The following is a 24574-nucleotide window of genomic DNA, read 5'->3' as shown; positions in this document are numbered from 1 at the left end:
AGGGCAGAAATCGTGATTTCATGACCCTTGTTACAAACTCATATATATATATATATATATATATATATATATATATATATATATATATATATATATATATATATATATTTGCACCTAACCATGTAGATAGATAGATATAGAGAGATGCCCAACCAAGCTAAATGTCACCCAACTGCTCCCATATGAGACAACCATCCAGACAAACCCAGGCAACTGACCAAACCTGGAGGAAAGCATTGATATTCCTTGAATGTATTCATTTCCAAGATGCTTTGTTACAGAATAATATATAGTAATGGAAATGGTCGGAAATTAAGCAAATGTGTGGACTCAAAAGTGACACCTTTTACTCTTAAAAAGCAGAGAATGAGTTCGCGGCACAGGATAATGTGGACTGATGAAAATTAGGGGTGTGCCGATGAGATGAAAGGAATCCGCAGAGTGACATGGTCTGCAATTCGTTAGCACAGGAGTTAAAAACATGAGCAGGCTCGAAGGAGGATTTCATAGATTGATTTAGGTCCAAATCCATCATTTTGCATTGTGGCACCTACCAGTTATAGTTACCATAACGGTTGTGGCTGAGCTTGTTCATGGGAAATAAATTTAAAATCTTTGAGTATTAATGCTGAATGACAATACGAATAGGCGGACAGTGAACTAAAAGACAGCAGTCATGATGGAGAGGAGCAGCGTAGATTAGAAAGAAAAGTTCTGCACAAAGAAGAAAAGGAAATACGCATGAGATACGGCAATGATGAATATTTTCTGTAGAAGGAGAAGCATTTTGTAGTCTTCAGTGGTATCTGTTTTGCTTACCTTTTTCTAATTATTTGCCCCTGTACACGTATGTGTCTCTGTGGGTGTCAGATCCTCTTGGAGCTGCAGTTACAGGGGAGTGCGAGCCGTCCCATGTGAGTGCTGGGACCTGAGCTCAGGTCCTCTGCAAGAACAACGACGCTCTTCACTCATGGGTCATCTGTCCCCACTGACATCTATGTGCGGTGGGAATGCTCCTGGATGGGTTTATTTCATTGAAGAGAAAACGTTTTCATGATCTTGATATATAATATCAAATCAGTTCCCAATAGCTTCGTTGGTTAACTGATTCCTTTAGTTTTCGAACAAGTGCATAATATTCCATCCTCGTGGTAGGGGTTGGGGTGAGGAGGGGAAGCCACAAGGTAAGAACTGAACATCTGCCCTCGGACTGACACAAGATCAAACACTGGGTTTTCTTTTTCTTTTTCTTCTTCTTTTTCTTTTCCTTTTTCTTTCTCCATCTTTATTAACTTGAGTATTTCTTATTTACATTCAAATGTTATTCCCTTTCGGTTTCAACCAACATCCCCTAACCCCTCCCCTCCTTCTTTATGGTGTGCCCTCCCATCCTCCCCATTTCAATCCCGTTCACTGAGGGGTTTTTAGGGCTTCCCCCCTTTGGTGCCTTACAGGCTATTTTATTTAAGATCAGTCCATCTCTCTAGCAACCACTGGCTGCATCTACCTTTCTTCTTCCTTGTTTTATTGGCACAGCTTTATTTAAGATCGTCTAGCAAAGAGATGCCTCAGAAAATATGTAGATGGCTGTCTTCGGGGGATCATGATAACGAAAATACTCTACTTCAGATCCCAGATCAGTTGATACTTGAAAGCCATAGATAGAGACCTGTGCGTAAGAGAAACGAGCCATTCACACACCACAGGGCACATTTGGGATTGAGATAGGGTTTATTATAATAACTTGTGGGAAAAATTCATTAAGAATATGGATCATAGTCAAGGGTGTTACTCTGTGATGGAGAGGTTGCCTAAAGGGCACAAAGCCCTGAGTTAGATCTCCAACTCTGAAGGACTAACATAATAAATTTAAGAACATATCAGATAGGTACAGTAATAGTAATAGTTATTATACTTGCATTGCTTATAAATGAAGTAGTGTCCTTATGATTTAACTGATGTATGTAGAATTCTTTTTTCAGTGCTATCAAAGGGAAAAAATTAAGTGGACTGAAACTGATAAATCCCTGTGCTTGAGAATATAGTATATTTTAATTATAGAGTAGAAGAAGAGTTAGGAAGGCGAACTGAATTAATCAACAGAGGGATATTCGAGATCCACTGAAACTGTATGAGTTGACAAGGAGTCCCAGTTGTCCAAATGCTAACAGTGTTTTCTCCATTCTAGGCAACAGAGAATATACACGGAGTCATCTTATCAACTTCACTCTGAAGTGATTATAACTAAAAGTTTAATTTTCTCAAAGCAAACTTCAAGTAAACGAGTCTGTTTCAAGGCTGGCAAAGATGCTAATTTTGCTTTCAAAATGTTCATTTTCAAAATGTAAACATTTCACCAACTACACAGAGTATAGCTCTTGGGGGAAAAAAAAAAACCACTTAAGGAAATATTTTGTTCCTACAGCAGTGTTTTAGCTTTTCAAAGTAGATGGTTCAAAGTGGAAAGGGTAAAAATATAAGCTAAAAGTCAGGTTGATTTTTTTTCACATTGAAATGTCATGCTCTCTGGTCCTTCAGGGCGACTTCCTATCAGAGGCTCTATGCAGTGTTCTAGAATCTCTTTCCAAGCCTAAGCCGGCTTTCTGGAAATGCATTCCAGCACTTTCTGAAATAGAGTCATTTTCATTTTTCCCCCTTTGTTTAAATCTTTCTTTCCTTTTGTGCTTTCTCACACACTATTGTATGTACCAGTAACATCGTGGTGATGTGTTTTTAATAAAAATGTTTTCCTCCCCGTATGACAAGCAATCATCGTAAATAATCATGGCTATAAGCTATATGGAAGTAAAATATTTTAAAAGTTCATATGCACTTGTATGTGTGTGTGGGGTGTGGTGTGGTGTGTGATGTTTGCATGTAGTGTATGTGTGTGGTATGTGTAGTGTGTGTGTTTGTGTGTGTGTATATTTATATGTGTGTGGTATTTGTGTGTGTGTGTGTGTGTGTGTGTGTGTGCAGGTATAGTTGGCTAGTGGCAAAGAGTTATAGCATGATGTATCAATATGCTTGCACATATGAAATATGTCACCAATGGAAGATATCACCCATATTAAGATAATACACACCCACTCCACACTCACAATCCTATCCTATGCCTGCACTTAGAGCCTTACCTCTTCTTACGTCCTCAATGACTCAAGGGTGATTTTTTTTCTTTTCAGTAATGTTATATGAGTTAATTGTCACCTTTATTCTATTTTGAGCTTAAGGGTAGAATAGCTAGAACTTAAGCTAAACTCTTAACTCTTTAAGAAACCCATGCTCTTGCCAAACTTTTAGGTAGCTCTCTACACACTGATAGTAAGGCCCTATCACTGAAGACAACACCTATATAACTTGTTGAACATAGTCAAGCCTTCATAGAGCCTAGTCAGTCTTACTGACTAGCGTTCAAGGCACTAGAAATGTACTCTGCATCCTAGAAAAGGAGAAAGGTAAACACCATCCCAGCTGCAAAGCCTCTGATTTTCAAGAGTGACCCGCCTGGAAGATACAGTGATGCTAGAGTCAAGCAATCCTTGTGGGAGGAACCAACAAATATCCGACTTGCTTTAAGGCCCAATCGATGAGATGGAACCCATACCCAACACTGCTTGGGTGATCAAGAACCAGAAATTAGACTGTCCAGGGACCCCAGGGGAAATCAAGGGCAACTGTTCCAAAAATAAAAACAAAATGTAATGATGAATTGAACTCCAACTGACATTTTGCTAGACTCATAGATCAGTGCCTTGCTCAGCCATCATCAGAAAAGTTTCCTCCTGAAGAAGATGGGAAAAAGTACAGAGACCAACATCCTGACAATTTGCAGACAGTCAGAGACCTTGGGACGCTCAGCCAGAAAAGAGACATGTCTATCAAATCCCTCCCCTCAAGGCTCAGGGAACTCTGCAAAGAGGAGTTAGAAAGTGTAAGAGCTGGAGGGGATGGAGGACACCAGGTAATCAAGGCCTTCGAGACGCAACAAGGCTGGCAAACATATGAACTTACAGAAAGTGAGGTAGGCTCTTAGGGGCCTAGGTCACCAAATGGGGTCCTAAAACTGAAAGGAGAAGTAGACACATGTCCCATCCATAACCCAGAACCTATCTCAAATTGACAGCCACTTGCAAATGAAAAATTAATTCTCTCCAAGGAGTCTCGCTGTTGAAACAAACTATAAAGTTAGGTCCTATTCCTCACAGCAGATGACCAAGAGAGAACTAACTCAATGGCAAATTTAGAGAATCGCTGTCTCACAATGTTAAGTCAGGGTATTCCTTTCCTCTTTTGTTTACCTTGCAGGTCCTCTATGTATATATTATGACCCCCAGTTTTATGTTCTGATGGATTTCTGTGTATGTAATCATGTGTGTCTCTACATCGATATGTTTCTTGTCTTTTGGGGGGGCTCTTTTTCTTGTTTATTTGTTCGTGTCCCATTTTGACTTGTTAGGTTTTGATTCATTTTATTACATTATATTTTACTATTATTCCTTAGATGTCTGTTTATTTTCTAAGGAGAGACAGAAATGGTGTGGGTCTGGATGGGAAGTGAGGTAAGGAGGAAATGGGAGGAGTGGAGAGGGAGGAAATTGTAATTAGAATATGTTGTGTGGAAAAAATTATTTCCAATCAAAGAAACAAACAAACCACAAAACATGTGTACCCACCAAGGTCAGGACTGTTAGAACCCATCTAACGTGAAATACCAAATGTACACACACGTCTCCTCAATCAAATTGGTAGAAGTGAGGGTAACGCTGATCACATAAATGGAAGGGAATTTTGAGCTGTCTCAATCACTCACATTAAGAGTTTTCTCTAGAATTATTTATTGTAACAACCAGAACACTTTTTTCCCCAGAAAACTCTTGATGGCCTATGATATGTAAAATGAAATGATCAAAATCAAACATGCAGGAAAAACCACAAGAGGAGACACATGCTGAGAATAAAGAGCAGCTGATAAAATGGCGGGGGGAGGGCTCACAGCTCTAAGTGTTTGAAGAGAAATGTTTGTCAAGTCAGAGCTTGATGGCAACCAATTAGCCTTCCCTTGTGAACGAAATGAAAGGAGAAAAGGCATTTGAAGATAAGTGGGATCTATCAAAGTTGGCAAATCTCGTCCTGTTTTTCCAAACCATAAAAATGCACTTCACTAAAATAAGGAATAAATTTATTTCGCCACTCACTTATTAATTCAATAAATATGCATTGAATGATGGCTATATCCCAGGCAGTGTGCTAGAGTTCCTGTGAAGCAACACAGATTTTCCTTCCATGGTTATGCAAGAACAAAATGAGTAATAAAGTAGTAGAAAATAATGCATGTTGGTCTCAACAAACTAATTATGGATTTCCGAAATATTAAATCACATTTCTCTCATAGGGTAGGAATTTGTTTACTATTGACATGTTTTATGGTTAACCATTTCATTTGCTAAGGTCACTGAGCTCTCTGACAAATCCAGTTAATAGAAACTATCTGGTAACTTACTACTTCCGTTAACTGGCAGTAACAACTACTAAATAAAAGAACAAATAAAAATCATTTGATTATAAAGTTATTTGTTTCACTCATGCTACCATTCAGAAATGACCATGGGATAGCACAATATCTGATGGAAAATTTTGTGCTTTTATTGTGCAGTAGAGAGTAACAGTGTCCACTTCTGTATTTCTAAATAATTTAGAATTTACTCCATGTTAATGATGAATTTCAGCTTCTTAATCTGGGCTCTAAGTAATGAAATAACCAGTAGGAGGGAGAAATATTGTATCTTTATGATTCTCCTGTCCATTGGCCAGATCCATTCTTGATAATCTATTGAAAGACCTTATGGGCTGAATTTGTTTGTTTGTTTGTTTGTTTGTTTATTGTTCAAGAATACCAAGCATTAAGATATTTTCTGGACAGTGACAACTGAATGGAGCCTCTGGCCTTAAGCTGGTGAATAAATTGGCTGCAGAATAAGTATTATGAATGTTAAAAATTTCCTCTCCTAAAGCATCTGGAAACTGAGAGGAAAGTAGGTCTGCCCCCTTTACAAACTCACGTTATTTTGAACATTTACTTCATATAATGGAAGCGTTTTGTTAGGTGCACACAGAAGATGAGACCAGGACTCATGGAGAGAAGACTCTCAAAAAAAAAAAATAAACCCATAAATTTCTTTACCATTATTTTCCCATTCCTTGTTGACTTACATGCCTCTCTTGCAATAAATAATTTACTGTAATAAAAAATTTACTACACTAAAACTATCATTAAGGTCACCGAAAGAATAAATCATCACGTTTTACAGAGTATGCCTCACTAACAAACTTTATTGCTTAGAGGTTTATTTGCTGGGAGATAGGACGAGTAAGACACTTAGAGGAAGGAAGGATTTCCAAATGAAAATTAAAACATTCCTACAGAAGGCAGCCAGAATTGAACTTGACCTCTGGGAAACAAATCAAAGACCCTCATAAAAGCTGTGCTCCTTGCCACATCAGAGTTATGTTTATGGACAAAATTTCTAGTGCTATCTATAGCGATGGGCACACTTATGACTCTCAGAGGAAAGGGCATGGCACAATGATAGCTTGTTAGCTAGCATCCTTCAGACACAATACGGACACTTTCAAACCACTTGGATCCTGGACCACTCACAGACACCAGGGTAATGGAGTTGACTTTAACCCATGTCTCTATGTGCAGAGGTGTGTGTGTGTGTGTGTGTGTGTGTGTGTGTGTGTGTGTGTGTGTGTGTTTGTGTGTGTGTGTGTGTGTGTGTGTGTATACATACATATGTGTGACTTGTATAATATGCCAAGCTTATCAAAACAGCTTTAGTTATACTTTAATAAATGGAATTTATAATGGAAATAAGCTATTATTTAATTCTATGATACAGTTGTCAAGATAAAATCTTAGGCGCAATCTAAATTCCTTTGGAAACTTAATGACTTTTCTGGGGATAATGGGTAGGATAGTGTTCAAACGTTAAATGGTATTTTGAAAGGATTTCCAGATGTTATCAATATAGGCAGGTGCACTTTGCACTTAAAAATGTATAATTCATAGACTTTGTTTACTTATTTATATTTATCATACACCTAAAGGGCAAGTACTCTTTAATTTAGATAGTAATTCCATAAAGGGTCTTCTCGATCACAACTAGTGACTATTCCCAAGGTACAATCTTACTCGAGCTTCATTTTTCATCCTTGATTTTATAACTACATTATTCAAGAATTTGTTGATTCATTTCATCAACAAGCATTTATTATGCTCCTAATCTTCATTTAAACACTGTTCTGTGTGTAGTAGAAGTATCAGATGACTAAAGCGTCCCTTTTTCCTGCTGGCCAGGATCAAGAAGAGACATTGTTTTATGCAGGGAACTCGGAAGCTGAGTAGAAAGTATGTATCACAGAAGATGACGTTTTAAGCTCTCAAAGCCAGACCATTGCTAGAGCTACCAATAATGGTCCTGAATTGCACATAATGTTTGCACGAGTTAGATTCAAAACAATGTGAAGTCATAGTCTATAATGTTGGGGAAAGCCAGACCTTCTTAGTTTTGTTTTTTTTTTTTCTACTAAATTTTGACTAAATTCTCAAGTCTGTAGAAAAGTATAATTTCTTTGGTATAATGGTATAAGGCTTTTGCTATTTCCTAAGGGTGACTGAGTTGATAGCAAAAATTATTCGGTCTTATTCAGCTTTACTCCAGGACTAATGTGCCGGTACCTAAAAAGAACTCCCAGATAAGGTGAGATGGCACTCAAGAATAAAAGAAGGTCCACGTTTCGATGTTCAATAGGGGTAGTGAGCAAAGCTCACCCAGGCATGGAGGAAGAACAGGTAACACAAGCCAGTCTTAGAATCAGCAGCCAGCATTATCCATCTCTAGTGTCTTAGCTGAAGCACGGTTCAGGCTGGGAAAACAGAAAAAGACTGTACGGAAGAGGTGACTTACGAATGATAGGGTCTGTGGACCACCATGCTGGGCTGAATGATAGGATATGGTCTCTGACCAAGAATCAAGGTGTAACTCTACAGCCCAAGAGTAGGCTAATACATAGAAATGCTAACATTGACATGTGTGGGAGGGAAAAGGAGAAGATGATTAAATTCGAATTTTCTAGGGTCCATGTCTCACAATATTTCAAGGCCCTTCGTAGCAGAGAAAATATAATCACAGATATTATATTCTCTAACAAAAGTTAGGAATTCTCCCAGAAATTTGGGAATAGGGTACTGTAGTTCGAACGCTAATAAGGTTAGGGTACATTCGCCTTTTAAAAAACTACTTATTATTTTATTTTATGTGTATGATTATTTTGCCTGAATATAGTGTGTAAATGACATGCAGACTTAGTTCTTTTCTTAAAATTGGATATTTTTATTTATGTCTCAAATGTTATTCCCTTTCCTGGTTTCCCATCCATAAACCCCCTATTGCATCCCCATCCCCCTGCTTCTGTGAGGGTGTTCCCCTCTCCATCCACCCCACTTCCTGTGTCTCCCTGTCCTGACATTCCTCTAAACTGGGGATCCAGCCTTGGCAGGATCAAGGGCTTCCCCTCCCATTGTTGCCCAACAAGGCCATCCTTTGCTATATATGCAGCTGGAACCATGGGTCTGTCCATGTGTACTCTTTGGATGGTGGTTTAGCCCTTGGGAGCTCTGGTTGGTTGGTATTATATTGTTCTTATGGGGTTGTAAGCCCCTTCAGCTCCTTTAGTCCTTTATCTAATCCTCCAGTGGGGACCCCATTCTCAGTTCAATGGTGTGTTGCTAGCATCTGCCTCTGTATTTGTCATACTCTGGCTGAGCCTCTCAGGAGACAGCTATATCAGGCTCCTGTCAGCATGCACTTCTTGTCTTCATCAATATTGTCAGGATTTGGTGGCCGTGTGTTAAACACGTGTGTGTGTGTGTGTGTGTGTGTGTGTGTGTGTGTGTGTGTGTGTATCCCCAGGTGGGCAGGTTCTGAATGGCCATTCCTTCAGTCTTTATTCCAAACTTTGCTGCATATCTCCTCCTATGAATATTTTTGTTCCCCCTTTTAAGAAGCACTGAAGCATCCACACTTTGGTTGCCCTTCTTCTTGAGCATTTTGTGGTCTATGGGTTTTATCTTGGGTAATTCAAGCTTTGAGGCTAATATCCACTTATTAGTGAGTGCATACCATGTGTGGTTTTTTTCTTTTTTTTGTGATTGGGTTACCTCACTCAGGATGATATTTCAGACTTGGTTCTCATGAAGGCCAGAAGAGAGTGTCAGATTCCCTGGAACTGGAGTTAAAGAGAGTCGTTAGCCATTGCAGATTCTGGGAATAGGTCCCAGGCATTGTACAAAAATAACAAGTGCTGTTAACCATTGAGCCATCTCTCCAGCCATAAGAGTACAGTCACCTTTGAGGGTAGTTGAAAAGAGGCATAAGCCAGGCATAATGGCCCACTTTTCAATCCCAGCACTCAGGAAGCCAAGGCAGGTAGATCTTTGTGGGTTGGCAGGTAGCCTAGTATATAAAGAGAGTTCCAGAACATCCATGACTACATGGAGAGACCTAGTATAAAAAAGCAAATTAATGAATAAATAAGCAAATAAATAACCTATAAATTAGATGTAGATGCGGAGGATCAAACTTGAAAGGGTAGACGTGAAAATTCAGTGTTCGCCCTGGGAACACCCACCCACCTGTTGCTAGACTAACATATTAAAGCTAAAACACATATTTACATTAATCCCTCTCGGAATACAAGACCTTACCTGGAAACAATGATCACAGAGATCTCCTAGGAAATATGCAAAAGATCAGCTGAAGGAAGTGAGTCAGCCAATTTGTATTAGAGGTGATTTTTGCAAAAGTGTGCTGAAAATACCTATTTCCCTTGAAAGATTTCCAAAGATGGCTTTGTATATCAGAAAACATAGCTATGTGGGCATGTGTATTTGTGTATTTTATGTAAGAAAATCAAATATACAGATATTATATGTCAGAGTAGAGTAATGTTGCACATAGGTTGATGATACATTTAAATTTTTAAAATGACTGCCACATTACAGGGGAAAATGACTAATCTCAACACAGATACATCCTTTGGTCTCTGGTGCATCCTTCTCATTGTATATGCATGTGCTATTGCTAATGTAATCCCCAGTGTCCTCTGAGAAGAGGAAAATCTTCCTCAAGTTAAAATGTATCTCTATTACTTTGGCTAACTTTGAAACTGCATCCTTCTTGCCCCGAGAGTGGTGAAGCGGTGCTTCAAACCTTAGCCATCATTTCCATCCTTGTTACTAACTGCTTAGAAATGGCTAATGCAGCCCTCAATTTCATTAATGGAATCATAATGCCCAGACGTAAGTGTTAATAGCCCCTCTCTACCCTGGGCTGGACAGACCGCATGTAGATCACCATGTTCCTGTACAGAAACAAATTTTGAAAGGGTCATTGACAAATGGTATTACATTCATTTAAAGGAGGATTATCAGGATGCTGAATGCCAAATGAGGGACATTAAAGAAATAGAGGGTGTTTAACCTTGAGAAAAAAAGCTCTGGAATGGGGGACGTGATGGATCTCATCAGTTCCCTGAAGTTTTGTTGTGTGGAAGAGGCATTAGGCTGTTTCCTGGGATGGAAGCAACTGGGAATCACGTTGCTGCTTAGTATCAAAGAACTAACAAAGTTAGTTCCTTTCCTTTGGAAAGTCTGCTGGGCTCTCTGCTCACCATTCTAGAGAAGGCTCAGAGACTAAAGCATCTTGTGTTGGCAGATGTGCTGAATTAAAAGGTAAGGTGAACTGGCCAGAATGATAGTTCAGGCATCTTCAATGGCCCAGACAGGTATAGGAAAGTGTTTTGGTCACTGTGAAGAGATACCATGACCAAACGAAGCACTGGGGGCTTGAGCACAGTTTTAAAGTGTTGGTACATTATTATCACAAAGGAAGTATGGCAGCATGCAGGTAGGCATGATGCTGGAGAAATAGCTACAAGTTACATCTTTGTTTGCAGATAGGCAAATAAGCAGAGAGAGAGAGGGGTGGGGGAGGGGAGGGGAGGGGAGGGGAGGGGAGAGGAGAGGAGAGGAACAGAGGAGAACAGAGACTCAGACAGACTGACTGACAGACTGACTGACTGACTGACTGACTGACTGACTGACTGGACCTGATATAGGCTTTTGAAACCTCATAGTAACAAACCTACTCCAACAAGGCCACATCTAATCCTTCCCTGACAGCTCACTGACTGGGGACTAAGCATACAAGTATATGAGTCTACGGGGCTAATCTCATTCAAACCTCCACTGAGAGGAAGCCGATGAGCACCCAGAGATGAGCATATGACAGTCTACAAAATGACCAACACTCCACTACCGCCAGGCTGATGGCATCCATATTCATTTCTGAACCAATAAAACACACACAAGTGAGTGCATGGCCATGAACAGGATATGGTGTGAATGTGTGTTTGTGTGTGTGCATGTGTGTGCATGCGCATGCATGCATGTGTGCGTGCCAATGCCTTAAATCTGTGCTACTCCTGAGGTCTTTGCTAAAGTAAACATTCTCCCATTCAAAAGCTAGCTCCAATAGATTATGTAATATTTTATAGTAATAATCACTAATAATTTAATGATCACTAATTATTTTCCATTTAACTTACCTTGTACTGAAGCTGAAAAGTCCCATCAATATTTCACAGGAAAATTTAACATTTTATAATAGAACGTATTTCAGTGTTTACTCAAAAACCTCTGAAAACCCAAGGTTAATAAACATTAACATCAGTGTTCTTCATTAATGGTACAATAGGCTTTGGTAGAGATAAGTAAACAGAAAGTCTTCTCATTGAACTCTTGGTATCCACTCCCTTCTTTCCATAGTATTTCATAGTAATTCCCTATTTATAGTTAATACGAAAAAAGCAAATAAAAACAACAGCTAGTGTTTAAGCAACTGCCCCAGCTTCTAAACAGAGGAATTATGCTTTTAGCATTGTGTGAAACACTGTTATCCATCATGTGTCTCTGGGGAACTATTCTGAGAAATGGCAATCCCATTATCATTAGAACAACATGGAATATATTTACAAAATATATAAAAATCTGAATGGGATTGCCTACTGCGTACCTGGGCTGTACGGTGTAGTTAGAAGCACCATACAAAGCAATGACAATCAGCATTACAGCACTGGCTACTGCTCCTAGTGCCCAATGAATAAACAAGGAGTGGGCGCCAAAAAATGGAGCTCAAGAGTCTGTGACTAAATCAAAAGCTTATAAAGCATGTGGTGAAAGAGGCCCTTTCAGCATTGTGTAACCCAGCATGCAGTTTTATAATGAAATTTTAAATAAGAGGTGCAGTCTAACATAATGGTAAACTACGGTAAATATAGAAAGGAGAACATAGTTGTTTATTATTAAATATATCCTGTACATTGCTGGGTGAGACGTATTTTTATTTGGTTGGCAGTGCAGGGAGTTTGTTTACACTATCAATACCCAGATACACAAACGATGTATGGTCATGAGATTATGATGGCTGTGTTATTATTACTTGATCCTTTTGGCCTCACTATAATCATGTGGGATCACCGTTGTACATGAAATTGTAATTGCACATGACTGTAATTAAATATAAAGTCTAAGTTGACAAATTTATGAAATATGAATGTTATGCATGACACATGTAAATAGTCCGATCATAAACAGTATAGTATATATTTAGTGCCACAAAGTAATTTTTATTGGAAGCAGCCATAAATGTAGAACATGTTTGGGTTTGCTGAAAAGATATATACAACTAGTTTCAACATTACTAAAATATTTTGAGTCCCTGATATTTGACATGTCTAGGACATGTTTCTATTTTGGGGGTTGGGAGAAGGTATGAGGGGCATAGTTTAAGCTATAATAAACCTTTTACTGTGTCCATTGTTCTCATCCAATAGAAAAAACAGCTCCTTGGTTTGCTTATTTCAGAACTGCCATTAGGTACTGAAGGATTGGAAGTCATCAAAACAGTGTTAACTGATCACCTCGCTTCACATAGACACCACTTGATAGGCCTACCCTATTTCCCAAGTCCGGTAAAGTTCTCAACTCTAAATTTACACACTCTATCCTCCAAAAAAACTCCAGACTACTCTTCTCTGCTAATCCTCATGGGTCTGCTTCTCTCCTCAAGAAGAGAATGCTATACTTAGGAAAGAACTTTGAAGTCCCCAGCTTTGATCTACACACAGCTTGCCTCCTGACCCACACAACTGCCTTCTCTGGGTCTGATGGATGAAATATCTATGCTCTTCAAGTAACGCCACCCTTCCTCGTATGCACTGGGTGTGAACCTTTACTACCCACTTAAAGGGCCTACTCCGTTCCCCCATTTTTCCCTCACACTCAGTTTATTCATCTTGACTGGACCGCTCTTGTTCTCATCAGCACACAGCCATCAAGGAACAAAGAAACCCTCCCTAGGTGGGCGTCACTCTTTCTTCAGGACTCTATTTCCTTTCCTTTAAAATATTGCAGTAAGACTTTATGCCGCTTAATGTTACAGACTCTCGAGCCAGAAGTCTTGGGTTCAAAACTTGGCTGCATTTCTTACCGGTGTACGGCATTGGGACACTCCTTCACCTCACTGTGCCCCAGTTTAAGACAATGCAATCCCACAAAAATGACAGGTCGTAAACATGGAGAAACAACTTATAGAAGATGTACTCATTCTTTATTGCTGTGAAACAAAGAATTGCCAAGTGAAGTCACTTGAGATAACATCAACCTCACTCTGTAGGCTTGAATTCCAAGCACGGCGAACCTTAGCTGGGACCTCGCCCCAGTGCATCAGACTGCAGTCATTTCTTCTGTGGGCTTGGCTGGTGCTCGCGCAGGTTGTTGGTGAAGGTCTGTTTCTCGTGGATTTTTTTTTCTTGCTTTGCTATCTGTCCATTGGAGGCCACAGCCTAAGTCCAAGAAGCCAGTCACAATTCTTAAGGCGTTTTAGTTTCTTCCACACGGACTTCTCCAACATGACTGAGTATTTTATCAGTTCCAACAGGAAAGTCTCTCACCCTAACCTGTCCTGTGAGGGCTTTCTAGATCAGGATTCGGAGGAGCAGTTCTCTTCAGAGTAATGTCTCTTTTGCATTGACTGTTTGCTAAAAGCGACCACAAATTCTATCACACGTAAAGAAAGGGAAGCATGATCCAACCCAAAGGAAAAAAAAAAGGGGAGAAATGTAATTTAATGTTAAAAATGAATGAGGTAAGACCGCGGTAGACTAAATATAGAAGATTACACTGTTTATAAAATTTTCAAAGCAAGTTTCAGAACAATAGCTCCATATAATGCTACTTTTAAAAATGTATGCATATACATCTACTCGACTATGCATTCCATTCTTCTATATTTTTATATTTTAATGGGAAAGTGGATCCAGAATGGTACCCAGCAGGTTGCTAAAAATTTCTTATTAGTTGAATATTTATAACACACAAGTGCTATTTGCATATTTTATAGAATTTTCAGGTTTTGCAACATAATGATTTTTGCATAGTTTTCATGAGGATGATGCTTATTTACTCATGAATACATTGTGCAGAATGTTCTTTCCTCCCACTCTTCCATTTCTAGCTTACCATTCCATCAAGTGACATATATATATTATATCATATATATATATATATATATATCTCATATGACTTCTTGGATATTAATTACACTTCTCAATACATTTATGGAGAGATTTGTACATTAGGATTTAAATACAAAGATGTCAATTACTACATATTATTGGAACAGTCAAAATGGAAAGGGTGCTTGGATAAGGAACCTCAAGGGCTTACAGAAATTGCAGTCCACAAAGTAAGTGAAGATTACAGCAGTTAAAATGTAAGACCATTTCTGTCCTTAGAGTTAGGAAGATCTTCTCTTAATAAACTGTATCCTACATCAGCAAATGTTTATTCTGCAATTGTCTACTTGTACTTAAGGGAAAGAGGTTTATGTCGTACCTTTTGCGGCTGTCATTGTTACTTAGGTTGGTATTAAGGTTAATGGAATCTCACTGAAGAGGAGGCAGCCACTCGGTCTTTTGTTTGTTTGTTTGTTTCTAGGACTCTGTGCTGCAAGGATCAACTTTTCGTTTGAAGTCATGAAAGCTCTGGCCTACACAGCCCTCCAAGCCTGGAATGCTCTTGCTTCGTGCGACTTGGCTTCGCGCGTCTTCTGGAGTAGCGGTGAGCAAAGAGTACACTGAGGAGAGGGGCACAGCGTTCCGATTGGAAAGAAATGCATTCTGTAAGAAGTCTCAGCTGTGCACGGCTCATTGCTAGTGGAGCTACGTCTGCAAGCAATTTGCTCGAAGATAGGACTATGGGATGGATGAGCAGTAGTGGTGCATGGAGTCCCAGGGGAGTAGACTATGCACTGAGTATATAGGAGGAGGCCTACGCATCGGACAATGCCCCGGAGGCACGGATTGAGGAAACTTATCCCAAGAGCTCTGAATTTAACTCGGTGACTTTGATTTTGTACCAAAATTAGCTGAGCCATTATTTATGAGAATTCTTCCTCATAGGATGGTGGGGGTTGGTAATTGGGAGAGAGCAAAGCTTGTGGCTTCAGGGCAGCAGTAACTGAGCCTCGAGTCATTTGTAGATTTAAGGACTTCTAGCATATGCCTCACTAAAGCAATTCTCACTTATTATACTAAGCTTTTATTCTTCTCAAGACCAGGAATCTTAGTGATAGATATCTGAGCAATGGACTCTACAGGTTATATTTAGTAATGACTGTGTATACAGAAATGCATATATGGTTAAGAAACAGTCAGAGAAAAAGAGGTTATGAACAAGGAAGAGAGTGGGGGAGGTTACATGAGAGGGTTTGGGGGCAGAAAAAAAAGGAGAGAAATGTAATTTAATTATGACCTCAAAAATAACAAAGAAAAAATAAATACAATTTTTAATTCGGAATAATTTTTGATTTCGGGGAAAGTTGCAGAAATAACATGGAAAGCATCTCTGCCAGTTCCTCCTTATTCACAAGGCATGAAGTACTTTAAATCAATTGTGTGGTTTTAGTCAAAGGTGTGGCCCAGGGCTGTGAAAAGAAGCTAGCTGAGCATGGTCCCACTGGCTGAGCCAGAGCCAGCCATCAAGCCGCATGCCCCTGTGGTCCTTGCCATGAATCTTGGCTGTGAGTCAGTTCCCTGGTCGGAACTCCTGCTGCACAAAACAGCAAGCAGATCTGCCTTTAGGTTCCTGCCTTGAGTTTCTGCCTTGGCTTCCCTCAATAAATGCAACATCGAAGCAAAAGATAAAATAAACCCTTTGGTCTCTATGTAGTTTTTGGTCAGGGTATTTTGTATCACAGCAAGAGAATGAAACTAGAATAGCCAGTCACTAAACACACCCTCCCATCCATGGGTGAGCAATCAAGCCCCACCTTCTAAAGATTCAAACATATTTAGAGTACTCCTGTATGATAGGATCTATTTGTGCTATCTTATTTAATTATTCAATCATGTTTATGTAGGTATAGTCTCGTGGATATTCTTTTGCTATTTAAATTATAATTAAATTATATTTTTATAAGTTTCTTAGAGTTCTAATTCTTTTAATTGTGTGCATTACAGGGTGGTTCCCCACCTCAGTCCTCACACTCCTGTGATGAACCGGAAGCACCTGACTCTATGCACAGGGCGAATGCACTCTCACTGTTTTGCTCCACAGTGTCCAGTGTCAATAGCCCAATGCAGCAAATGTTAGGCACTTGCTGATAAATGGTAAGCAGAGGCAGATGCAGATGCTTTTGTTTATCATAAGCTAAATAAATCTACGTTTAAAAAAAAACCATCCAGCTAGGTCATTTCCTGCCCTGTTTTTCCAAATGTCAGTAAAAGAATCATGACTTGAAAATGGAAGTCAGGCTAGAGAGATAGTGCAGCAATTAACAGCACAAGCTGCTCTTCCAGAGGACCTTGGTTTGGTTCCCAGCACCTACATGACAACTCACAGACATCTGTAAGAGCAACCCGAGGGAATGCTACGCTCTGTTCACCAGGCACACAAGTGGTACGAAGACATACATGGGGGAAAAGCATACATGTGTGTACCTATGTATAACTGGAGAAGAAATGAGAGGTAAAGAGCAGTGCACACCTGCAAGCCAAGCATTTGGACGACCTGTGTGGGAAGATCGACAGCTTAAACATTTAAATAATTAAATTTCAAACCGTCAGTCATGGCCACCCACAACTGTAATCACAAGACCCAAGAGGTGGAAGGATTGGGAATTCAAGCCCAGTTTAAGCAACGTAATGAGATTGGGACCAGCCTCAGCTACATGAGAGTACAGTAAAAGGGAAGGAAGGAACAAAGGGAGGGAGGGAGGGAGGGAAGGAGGGGGAAGGAGGGAAGGAGGGAAGGAGGGAGGGAGGGAAGGAGGGAAGGAGGGAGGGAAGGAAGGAGGGAGGGGAGAGATAGAGCGAGGGAGGAGGAAGGGAGAGAAAGAGAGAATCTGTAGTTCAGAATAAAAAAAAAAAGACATTATCAAGCCAATCCTCAGAGGGAAAGAGCTTTTTATATCAAAGCTTATTTCCCACTCAACATAAGCCTTGACTTTCCACATTTTACAATGTTACATTTCTGATACTCTGGCCTTTCTCATAAAAAGGACATTTATTAAAAGAGCCACAGATTTTAGAAAACCATAGCCCCCAAAGATTCATTTTAAATCAACTTACGCTTTTTAAAATAACGTTTACCCAACATAAAAAAAAAGGAAACCCTGCAAATTTTAATTACCCTATTTTTTTTTAAAAAAAAGGTTATTATTGCAATAATCAATTCCAAAGCTGCATATATTAATGAGATAAACACACTATTCGGATACTTGGGAGCTCTTGACCCTAACATACCAGAGATGTCTAATTAAGATTCACACCGTCGTGTGCTAGTACACTTATCAGCCAAGGGATGTGTTTGTTAATTCTTTCCTGTGAGCAAAATGCCAAGTGCTCAAAGGCCAAGTGTAAACAGTCAAAATGAAGCAGAATATTAAGTAATTACATAACAAATTCAGACAGTGTAGACAATAATTACCAAGACCAAAGCATTCATCGCTGGCTCTTGGACATCTATTTAAATTTAAGCTATCTATTAAAGTACTGGCCCAAGTCCATATAGAAATGACACTGGGTTAAATGTATTTATTAAAATAAATTTGAACAGGCTCGATTGCTATTTATTGTAATTAAGAAAACGAAACCTAGCAGTAAAAACGGTCATCGTGTTATAATTGGGATCAGATAAAAGAGACTCCCTTGAGCTTTAAAGTTCTTTTGCCTTATAGTTGGAAGAAAATATGGATTTGTTGAGGGGAAAGAGAGACCCATAAAGAGGGGTTAATTCTTTTTTAACTCTAACGTCCGAAGTCATTGGAATTTTACAAGGCACTCTGCTCAGAAATCTTAGATTCCTAATATATCTTGAAACAGATTCATTGCCATTTTCACACAGGGTCAAAGCAGAAGGGCACGAACAACTTGCCGACAGCTTCAGTGGACACCACTTTCTGTGTATCTCCTTCAGGAACCACAGCGCCCGATCCCCAATTAACACAGCGAGATTCAAGGAGAAGGAAAAGCCGAGTGTCTTTGTTTCGCTGTCATTTACCTATAGTATCCCAGATGGGGCGACCCTGAATGGCATCAGACAAGTATGAAGGGGGGAAAGAAAGACTCCCCTCCTCCACCATCAGTAGTAGAGAGTGTACACTGTTCCGTTTGCAAAAAAAAAAAAAAAAAAATGTTCAGGTATTCGGCATGGCGAGGTGCAAAAAAGAAACCTCAGCTTCTGACAGGCTCAGCGCTCACACTTCTTACCCTGCTCCTGGCAGTTCTTTCAAAGCAGAGTTTCATCCAACAACAGGAGGACATCAGACAAGAGACCTCAGTGTGTCAGGAATCCTGGCTGCTTGCTTCAGCCAAGCCTCGAGATGAAAGGGGTCCTGTTCACCACTGTTGGAGACTTCCGTTTGTTCCAGTGAGTAGAGAGAGAAGTGCTTGTTTGGGGAAGCCAGGAGTGATCACAGCAACTTCGTGAGTCAGGAGTGTGTGGCTCTGGGCCAATTACCCATTTCCCCTGCACTCTTGTAAAAACCGCTAGCATAGAGAGCAGAGCCATCTCTTCGGGGACCAAGCCCCTGCCCCATTCCCATTGCTTCTGAAGTCCTCTATTTCAAAGGGTTCGTTAGGACAGTGAAGAAAGTGAGCTGGCTACGATTGCTCAGGAAAATCAGTGCATGCGCCTTCCTCTGCAAACGGCCTGATCAAATGTATTCCGTAAGAGTTCATGTATGATCATAATTTCCACTAGTCAACGCTGGCTATGTTTTGTCTGTGTTGTTTTCTAATGATAAGTAAATTAAGCCAGAACAGTTGCAGGCACAGACACTCCATTCATTTCCTGTTTTCAGCCACCATTCACCATGTCTTTTCTCCAGGTTGCCACTCTACTGGTGCGTATCATTAACATATACGTGTTGTGAGGAAACGATTTGCCTTGTGGTTTTTAAACGCTGGATTTCAACGGAAATAACATTATCTTTTGGCACAAAGGTATACACTGTGAGCTAATATTAAAATCGCAATGTCTCAAATGACCAGCATGCTAAATTTGAAACTCTGGAGTTCTTGGAGAAGGATTGTTTTGAAACAATCCCATTGTATCCGTTATGTGTTTAGTAAAAATAGAAGAAATTGACTTTTAATTTTTAAACTCTACAATAATACTCTGGGAATTTTACTATTAAAAAGCAAACTGAAATGCTCGATGCTAATGAGCGTGAGACAGGAGTCTTAGGACAAATTGAACATTAAGATTTGATTTAATGAGACAGAACGGAAGAAGCTACATAACGAAGAGTATAATTATAACGGTGTCAGAAATGTAAGTTCCAGAAAACCTTCAAGGAGTCCCCCTTTGGGTACCTGCCATGCTCAGCATCAGGGGACTAAGGTGAGAGTTCAGCAGCCATGGCTACGCCAAAACCCACTGTAACCAGGTCCTTAAAGACTCACCACATGCTCAATGTTAGACAACTGCACACCATTAATATCACAATTCACTTTTCTACAGAAGCTTAACACCAACACTTTTATGAAAGAATTCGCTTTTTAAACACCCCAAATTTGCTGGACAGCAATGACACACACCTTTAATCCCAGCATTAGGGAGGCAGAGGCACGGCATCTCTGTGAGTTTGAGGCCAACCTGGTCTACGGAGCTAGTTCCAGACAGCCAGGGCGCGCGCGCGCGCACACACACACACACACACACACACACACACACACACACACACACACACAACCCAATCTCATAAAAATAATAAACACATACTAAAATTATTTTCTTTTCCCAAAATGCCCAAGCAGGGGAGAAAAAAAAACAAGATTGGAATAAGTCCTTAAAAATGAGTTTTTCTCTTAGATTCAAAGGATTTAAGATATCAAAAGAGTCAACAGTGCTGGTAAGTAATGACTGAAATGTCATTTGATAATTGCATTGCCATGCCCAGTTCAGGAAGGGTACTAGTGCAACCTTCAAAACACTTGATCTAAAATAACTGAGTCATTCTCTATTTGTTTGTTTGTTTGTTTGTTTATATTGGATATTTTATTTATTTACATTTCAAATACCATCCCCCTTCTCAGTCTCTCCTACACAAACTCCCTATCTCATCACCGTGCTTCTGTGAGAGAGCTCCCCTACCCACCCATCCACTCCCATCTCCCTGCCCTAGCATTCCCCTATGCTGGGGCATGGAGCCTTCACAGAAACAAGGGCCTCCCCTCCCATTGATGTTGGACAATGCCATCCTCTGCTACACAGACAGCTGGAGCCATGGGTCCCTCCATGTGTACTCTTTGGTTGGTGGTTTAGTCCCTGGGAGCTCTGGGGGGTCTGGTTGGTTGATATTGTTGTTCTTCCTAGGGGGTTGCAAATCCCTTCAGCTCCATCAGTCCTTTCTCTAACTCCTATTCCTCCACTGGGGTCCCCTTAGTCCAGTGGTTGGCTGCAAGCATCTGCATCTGCATCTCGATGAAGTTTTGTTACAGTAAGTGAATGTTAATTGTAGAAGTGTTGATGGAGATGGTGTAATCTTTTCACAGAAACCTTTTTGTTTTCCAAGAGTGTGTCATTTGCAGATTTTTGTCAGGATCATCACAGAAAGAAACTAGGATGAGAAAATCATATATCTGGTATAAAACGCTCTTACATATGATAAGGCCCCTGGCTGTTTAAAATTTAAGTTGATTTTTAAAAAGATTTTCTGAGGTCATGCAGTCCGTTTTTCCATGCCCTGTAAGCACTGATTTGTCTTTGCAGACTCCAGACTCTCCCTTGTTTGCTTCTTGTTTCACAATGAGCAGTTAAAGTCTATCTTGGCAGAGTATTCTTTTTCCTCAAACAAACTCTAGTCTACTTCATGATGTAATACACAGCTAAACAAAGAATTCTTAACTGAGGGATATCAAGTGGCTGAGAAGCACCCAAAGAAATGTTCAACATCCTTAGTCATCAAGGAAATGCAAATCAAAACGACCCTGAGATTCCACCTCACACCAGTCAGAATGGCTAAAATCAAAAACTCAGGTGACAGCAGGTGCTGGCCAGGATGTGAAGAAAGAGGAACACTCCTCCATTGTTGGTGGGATTACAAGCTGGTACAACCACTCTGGAAATCAGTCTGAAGGTTCCTCAGAAAATTGGACAGTGGACATAGTACTACCTGAGGACCCAGTTATACCATTCCTGGTCATATACCTAAAAGATGCCCCAACATATAACAAGGGCACATGCTCCACTCTGTTCATAGCAGCTTTATTTAAAATCTGGAAAGAACCCAGATGTCCTTCAATGGAGGAATGGATACAGAAAATGTGGTATATTTACACAATGGAGTACTACTCAGCTATTAAAAACAATCACTTCATGAAATTCTTAGGCAAATGGATGGAACTAGAAAATATCATCCTGAGTGAGGTAACTCAGTCACAAAAGGACGTACATAGTATGCACTCACCTATAAGTGAATATTAGCCCAAAAGCTCAAATTACCCAAGAAACAATTCACAGACCATATGATGTAAAGAAGAAGGAAGACCAAAATGTGGATGTTTCAGTCCTTCTTAGAAGGTGGAACAAAATACAGGAGGAAATAAAGGGACAAAGAGTGAAGCAAAGACTGAAGAAAAGGCCATCCAGAAACTGCCTCACCTGGGGATCCATCCCAAAAGCAGCCACCAAACCAGTCACTATTGCTGATACCAAGAAGTGCTTGTTGACGGGAGCCTGATACGGATGTCTCCTGAGAGGTTCTGACAGAGCCTTACTGATACAGATGAGGATGCTTGCAGTCAATCAGACTGAGCATGGAGGCCCCAGTGGAGGAGTTAGAGAAAGGACTGAAGGAACTGAAGGGGTTTGCAGCCCCATAGGAAGAACAACAATATCAACCGACCAGACCTCTCAACTAACTAAACCACCAACCAAAGAGTACAACACATGGACAGATTCATGGTTCCAGCTGCATATGAAGCAGAGGATGGCATTGTTTGGCATCAATAGAAGCAGAAGCCCTTGGTCCTGTGAAGGCTCATTTCCCCAGTGTAGGGGAATGCCAGGGCATTGAGGTGGCAGTGGATGGATGGGAGTGGGAGCGTCTTCAAAGAAGCAGGGGGAGGAGGAGGGGAAAGGGGGAAAGGGGATAACATTTGAAATGTAGATATATAAAATATGCAATAAAAATTTTAAAAAGAAACTGTACACAGGTTTCTTTCTATATCAGCAACTTCTACGTATGCACAAAGGTCTACTGGAAGTCAAAGGACGCAGTACCATGAGTGGGTTTGATATGACAGTCTCATTTTCATATGGCAAGACCCTACTGTTGAAGACACAAATCACAGGTCATGGGGAAATCCAGCCTAGAAGCTTCCTTCTGACTCATGTGATCTTAAAAGTAGAAGCTGTTACTTCTCAAGATTTATAAATTAAAAAAAAAAAAGTGGCACACAGAAAAGCAGTTACTTTCTCAAACCACTGAACAGTTTCTGCCATTTAGCAATGGCCCATGTGCCCTTAACTACTGTGTTACAGTGGCTGACAGTGGTCATAGAGCTGTGATGTGGGAACAAGAGAGTAAGATAACACTATAGACATGGAAACCAGCTTCAGGGATATTAGATGTAGATGAAATAAATATATCACTGTGATAATTTCCCCAGTTGCATTTATTCAGTTGCCTTAAATAATCATAGAGCATTAGGACCTCCCATTAAAGAGAAACTGAATTTTGATTAAATAAATACCAAAAGCTGTGACAGTCACTATGCTCTCCAAGTGTCAGAGAAGGACACCAAGGTGATGACTATAAAAGGTAACAATAGCCATATTCCCACACCATATTTATAAATCGTTTGGGCCCTGTGTAAATTTTTAAAGGGGCATTACACTGCGTATAAAAGCACTTCTACCTTGCACCTGGAAATTACTGAACTGTAGGTAAGAATGATGCTCCGACAGAATAATGCTTGCCTCTAGGGAGAAAAATGTGTTGCATTTGTTTTTTAAAATTTTTTCCCTTTGTATATTTCAAGGTTTATAACTCCCAGAGAGGCGTGTGTACATCTCTGCCTGAACGCAAGCTCATTATGTTCAGAACAAACACCAGGGCAATGTGTCCTGCAGGTGCAATGTTTTTTCCAGCAAAACCATTAGTCCACCAGGAGTTGCCCATTAAACGTGTGTCTTTTTACAACCAGCTGGATCACTTCCTATTACTCATAACAGGGTTATTTACAAATGAGATGCTGAAAGGGTAACATTGTCTGCCTCTGCCAAGGTACCTTCTGTTCTGTTAAGAATATATAAAAATGTAAGAAACAGAAGGGAAACTCATCTTTTCAGTTAATGAGATGCTGGTTAGGGGCCGGAGGCAAAGCCCAAGGCCCTTAAACTAGCCAGTCATTAACTACCAGACAATGCCTACGTAGAGGTCACCTCCGTGGCTAGATGGGAGATCAGAGACATCTAGGGTAAACATTTGTCTTTACAGCATTCAGAAAATCTAAAGAGCTGGAGAAGACAGATGAGAACAACCAAGGAACACATTTCTTCATCCTCATCAGAGATCACCTGATGACACCTAACAGATCTCTAGAAGGAAACTGTGTTGTGTCTTGTCTCTCTTTGTATTTTTATTAACATTTTCTTTCTCATCCTTCACGAAATGTACAGTTTTGCATGTAGGATTCCATAATGGATCTGGAGTAAACCTTAGGGATCTTATGAAGCAAACTCAAAATCAATGCCTGCTTGTTTCACCGCAGCTGTAATCCAGGGCAGTGTTTTGTTGACCAAGGATCCAAAGGAAATAAAGACTCAGCAAAATACCTAGCTTGATCTAATTCTAAGGCTACAGTAAAAATCGCTGTCTAGTAACATTCACTGTTGGCCATCCTTGCCTGACTGAAAATAAAGCTTAAGTTTGGGTTTGGA

General features: G+C 40.1%; 1 pseudogene; it reads left to right on the top strand.

Moving 5' to 3' along the window:
• The first annotated feature begins 13698 nt into the window (after window positions 1–13698).
• LOC116913898 overlaps window positions 13699–24574 on the top strand; it is a 62007-nt pseudogene continuing 51131 nt past the window's right edge.

This window comes from Rattus rattus, chromosome 12 (genome assembly GCF_011064425.1).
Source record: "Rattus rattus isolate New Zealand chromosome 12, Rrattus_CSIRO_v1, whole genome shotgun sequence".
In the NCBI taxonomy this organism is placed as follows: domain Eukaryota; kingdom Metazoa; phylum Chordata; class Mammalia; order Rodentia; family Muridae; genus Rattus; species Rattus rattus.
Note: the sequence above shows the minus strand (reverse complement) of the source record. Positions and strands in the feature narration are given on the sequence as shown.